The following is a 6,173-nucleotide window of genomic DNA, read 5'->3' on the forward strand; positions in this document are numbered from 1 at the left end:
TGGGGTCTTAAAACCACAGAAATGCATTCTCTTCTATATTGTTCTGGAGTGCAGAAGCTGGAAGTAATGATCAGAGTGATGAAATCAAGATGTGAGTGGGGCCATGCTCTCCCCCGAAGCTCTAGGGGAGAATCTGTTCCTTGCCTTTTCAAACTTCTGGTGGCTACAGAATTTGTTGATTTGTATGTAGCTACTTTAGTCTTATCTTCAAAGCCAGCATTTCAAATCTCATTCTGCTCCATCTGCACACTGTTTTCTCCTCTCTTTGTGTTTAATATTGCTCTGTCTTCCTCTAATAAGTATACACTGATGGCATTTAAAGCCCACCCAGATAAGCCATGATAAACTCCCCATCTCAATATCTGCAAAGACACCCACCACTCAGTTTAAACAAACAAAAAAAGCTATTTAAAGTCACATCACAGGTTCCAAGAACTAAGACATGAATATCTTCTGGGGGTGGGGTAGGATGTGAATTTCAGCTTACTATAGCTATAATAATTTATATTTTCTCTGCATTTATTAGTTTCTTTATGAACTCCCTTTTTATTATGGTTTAGTTTTGCTGACATATAATGCACATGAAATGGAGATGGATACTCTCGCTCACAAACTTGGGCCTCTCTTCAGTGTTTTATTATTTGTAAGAAATGCTCACCTTCCTCACCTACAGAAACTCAGAAAATGTGCTTACTTAACGGATGGATATGAGACCTCTACTTTTAGAATTTTGTCACTTTCCTTCAGGTGCTTAATTACTTTATCCAAGTTTTTTCTACTAATACTCACTCCGGATTCTTATGTCAGCTTGCTAAAGTTAAACACCAGAACCTATTAATATATATTTAAGTTTGATATTTTTGTTTTCCTCTTTGGTCTTAGTTTTTAAAACATAAAATATCAGGAAATTAAAAAGCAGCATTATACCACATTTTAATGTAGAGATGTAATCGAACCAAATGATATAAACAAAATGATCACCATAGAATTATTTATAAGACAAAGGATGCAAATATGTATATTTGAACACTGAAGAAATTATTTAACATGTTATACATATTTGAAATAGTTTTAGATTTACAGAAGAGTTGAAAAATAGTTGAGTGTTCCATATGCCCTCCCCACAGCATAGATTCCCTCTTACATAGCCACTGTACAATTATCAAAACTAAGAAATTATCATTTATATATTCTACCAAGTTAAATAAAAAGAAGACAATGTTGACCTTCCCTCTAATATTCTTTTTTCTTTTCCTGGATCCAATCCAGAAACCACGTAATCTTTAGCCATAATGTTATCCTCATTTTCTCCATAATGCGCCCTTCATCTTTCCCAATGTATGACAATTTCCTGTGTTTCCTAGTTTGTCACAGCCTTAATGCTTTTGCATAGTACTGAGCAGGTAGGTTGTTTATAGGATGTTTCATAGCTTGGGTGTGTCTGATATTTTCTACTGAGCAATGAGACTGTTTAGGAAGAATACTACAAAAGTGAAGTGATTGTCTTCATCCCTCAACTTGGTTAGAGTGCTGTCTGCCAGGTCTCTGCACTCCAATGTTACTATTTTTACCTTTCTATTCATTAAAATGAGTGACTATTCATTCTGTTCATTAAAAATGAGAACCCACTTAAGAATTTGGGTTCTCATGGTCAGAAGAGTATCAAAGAATTTGTGAACAAAATAAATCATCCACAACGATTGATAAATACTTTGAAGAATGAATTTTCAAACTATACAAATATCCTGTTTCTCCTTAAAGTTTCTACTGTTTTAGCATTCATCCATGGATCTTTCCTGCATCAATTAGTATTGTGATGTTCTGCTGGTAATTTTCAAGTTTCCTTGCTAGAATTCTATAAGGAAGAATGTTTCTTCCCCCGTTCATTTATTAACGTCTTTATTTATATCATTATGGACTCATGGCTATATTTTATTTTGTAGGCTATAATACAACACAATTGTATTTATTGTGCTGTTTGAATTGTTCCAACTTTGGATGTTGGGAGCTCTTTCTGGATAGTACTTGTTTTCTTATGACCAGCTCTCATTCTTTTCATTTGTTTTGAAGTTGTTTATTTGCTTGTTTATTTAATTGAGTAATCTCCTCATTCCGGCACTATACTATGCACCAGACTCATATTTATCTTGCCCCTATCCTAGAATCTGCCAGTTCTCAGAAAACCTCATTCTTTTTATTAGAGAATGATATTTTAAAACTAAGGCATGGGTGCTAGATATGCTTATTGCTACTGGGGTGTCAGTACTTTTAGGTCCTTTCAATTGTCCAAGCTAGAAAAAAAAAATTGTATGTTTATTAACCGATGTATACATGCATATCTTTATTTCAGGATCTCTCTGTGAGATAGTGTGTGTGTGTGTGTGTGTGTGTGTGTGTGTTTGTGTGTATACAGAGAATGCGAATAAATGTATACACATTCAAGAAAGGAAACACCTGTATTAAAATTGTAATACTCAGCATACACCAATAACAAAAGATGAATACATGTCACATTTGACTTCTGCAATTACAAGAGGTGCTTGAAGTGGATACCATCAGCATACAGACACTTCTGATTATGGTGAACTACTGCTTGAGCAACGTTTACCAAAGTGTCCATTTGTATACATTTTTTTTCGCACCCCCAGTATCTCTCTCTCTCTCTCCCCTCCATATATCTATATATATATCTATATCTATCTATCTATCTATATCTATCTATCTATATCTATCTATATCTATATATATCTATATATCTATATCTATCTATATCTATATATCTATATCTATATCTATATATCTATATCTATATCTATATCTATGTTTGTACTCAGTTCTCGGACTCTAATCCAATCCAACACCAAAGGGCCCATTATAGCCCTTCCCTGGGACCTCGCTTATTTGTAACTTCTTTCACCGAAAGTGAACAGCCTGGTTCCCATTATTTACAATTTATTTACTTATTTGTTCAACCCTGGCATACATACAGAGAAGATTCACAGTTACTGATTTATAATCCACTGATGAACAAGTTTACCAACTAGAGTATAGCATTTATTTACTGTTTCTTTTGTCTTTAGCCTTTTTTTTAAAAAAAAAAAAATCCAGTTAACACAATGTGATATATAGATGATGTATTATAGAATTGTACACTTGAAACCTATGTAATTTTACTGACCATTTTCACTCCAGTAAATTTAACTTAAAAAAAAGAAAAATAAATAGAATGAGGTAAAGCTAGGTATACTGACATGAGACGATGTCTATATGATATATTAAGTCAAAAAAAAGAAAGAAAGAAAAAAAAGTTCACGATGTGTTAATTAGCTAAATGGGAGGAATCCTTTCTCAATGGATATGTATATCAAATCATTACCATGTGCACTTTAAATATCTTCCAAATTTATTTGTCATTTATACCTCAGTATAACTGAAAAGACATTTTTAAAATCCAGTTAAAACACTGTTTCCAAATTTGCTAAGATTAACTCCCTTTTTTCCACCTCTTTCAGTGAGGTTTCATCATGCATTTTTGAGACTGATATAATCATTTGTCGTCATCTGCATTTCATTCTGGGATCCCTGATATACTGGTTGATTTTTCAAATTGAATATGTAATGTTCCCTCTCTGTGGTGTGAAGTTACATCGGTTTTGATAAATGTATATAGTCATGCATACAGACCACAGACACTTCCATCTCCCTAAGAGTCCCATTGTACAGATTCTTTTTAGTAAACCACTCCTATGTTCTTTTCCATCTTAATCACTAGTCCCTTTTCTATTCTTATAGTTTTGCTTTATCCAGAATTTCATGTAAATGGAATTATACAATATGTAGCTTTGGGAGCCTGGCTTCTTTTATTGAGCAAAGTGAATTTAAGAATTATCCATGTTATGTGAATCAATAGTTCTTTTATTTTGAATTACTGCATGGTATTACATTGTATGGTTTAAAACAGTTTTGTTTTTTTAAATTTAATCTTCAACATGTTGGTAATGTGAATGCACATCTTTGTTGCTCTTAGTTTTAGGCAACTATGAATAGCATTACTATATACATTCTAATATAGATATTGGTATGAATATATTTTCAACTCACTTGGGTACATATCTAGAAGTGGGAATTCTGAGTCATATGATGGTAAGTCCTTGTTTATCTTTATAAGAAAATAAACTGTTTTCCAAAGTGGAAATTTAATTTCCACCAAAATGGATAAGAGTTCCTCTTGCTCTGCATACTTCCAGGAATTCATGCTTTTATTCATTTATTTTTTTCTTTATTGTTATTCTAATAGGTAGATAGTGGCCTTTCTTTGTAAGTTTAATTTTCATCTCCTTAATGACTGATGTTGTTGAGTTTATTTTATTGTGTTTGTCATCTGAATATATTCTTTGGTGAAGTTTCTGTTCATATTCTTTTCTGCTCATTTTTTAATGTTTTTTTTTTTCTTTTTGTTGAGTTGTAAGTGTTCTTTCTAAATCTCAAATATAAGTTATTTACCAGATATTTGAATTGCAAATATTTTCATCTGGTTTGTGGCTTGCATTTTCATTTCCTTAAAGAATGAAGTTCTTTTAATTCAGATAAAGTCCAATTTATCATTTGCTCTTCTATAAATTATCATTTTGTCATATATAAAAATATGTTGCCAAACTCACCATCATGAAGATTTTGTTCAATGGTTTCTTCTAAAAAATTTGTGATTGTATTTTAAAATTTTGGGCTATGATTCATTTGAGTTAATTTTTGTGAGATATGTATTCATTTTGTCTTTTTCTTTTCATTTTTTCTTGGCATAAAAATGTTTTTGTGTTTATTATACAAATTAAGGACTATTAAATCAGAAATAAAAAAAGATATCAGTATACAAACTTAAACACATACATTTTAAGGAAAATGAAAACTTATGGATCTTGGGTTCAAAGATGATTTTATGAATTTGATCTCAAAGGCAAGGGAAGTGAAAGCTAAAATAAATGAATGGGACTATATCAAACTAAAAAGCTTCTGAAAGCAGAAGAAACCATTGACAAAACAAAGAGGCAACCAACAGAATGGGAGAATATATTTGCAAACAACGCCTCCGATAAGGAGCTAATATCCAAAATATATAAGGAACTCGTACAAGTCAACAACAAAAAGACAAGCAATCCAATTAACAAACGGGCAGAGGACCTGAGTAGAGATTTCTCCAAAGAGGACATACAGATGGTCAATAGACATATGAAAAGATGCTCAACATCACGAATCATCAAATAAATGCAAATAAAAACCATAATCAGGTATCACCTCACCCCAGTTAGAATGGTTATCATCAACAAGATAAGTAATAACAAGTATTGGAAAGGATGTGGAGAAAAAGTAACCCTCATACACTGTTGGTGGGAATGCAGATTGGTGCAGCCACTATGGAAGGCAGTGAGGTTTCTCAAAAAATTAAGACTACGAGGGTTGGCTGGTTAGCTCAATTGGTTAAGGCATGGTGCTAACAACACCAAGGATGTTGGTTCGATCCTCTCATGTGCGACTGTGAGCTGCACCCTCCTTAAAAAAAAAAGAAAAGGAAAAGAAAAATTAAGAATATAATTACCATATTGCCCAGCAATCCCTCTCCTGGGTATATACCCCAAAAATCTGAAAACGTTTATCCATAAAGATATATGTGCTCCGATGTTTATTGCAGCTTTATTTATGGTGGCCAAGACATGTAAACAACCGAAGTGTCCTTTGATAAATGATTGGATACAGAAGTTGTGGTGTATGTCCACAATGGAACACTACTCTGTCATAAGAAAAGATGAAATACTGCCATTTGCGACAACAGGGATGGATTTTGAGATTATTATGCTAGGCAAAATACAAGTAAGTGAGACAGAAAAAGTCGAGAACCATGTGACTTCACTGATATGTTGTCTTTTTCAATATGGACGTGTAATTGTTCCAGTACCCTTGCTGACAAGACTATTTATTCTCCACTGAATTTTCTTTATAGTTTTTTAAAATTATCAGTCTATATTTGTGTAGGATTTTTCTGGTCTCTGTATTCTGTTCCTATATATTCTTCAGGAATGATCCAACAGTCTTAATTATTGTAGCTTTATAGTAAGTCTTGGAACCAGGAGGTATGGGTCCTCCAAATTTGTCATGTATGCATGTATGTTTTGCTTTTT

The sequence above is a fragment of the Rhinolophus sinicus genome, linkage group LG03, assembly GCF_036562045.2.
Source record: "Rhinolophus sinicus isolate RSC01 linkage group LG03, ASM3656204v1, whole genome shotgun sequence".
Taxonomy (NCBI): Eukaryota; Metazoa; Chordata; class Mammalia; order Chiroptera; family Rhinolophidae; genus Rhinolophus; species Rhinolophus sinicus.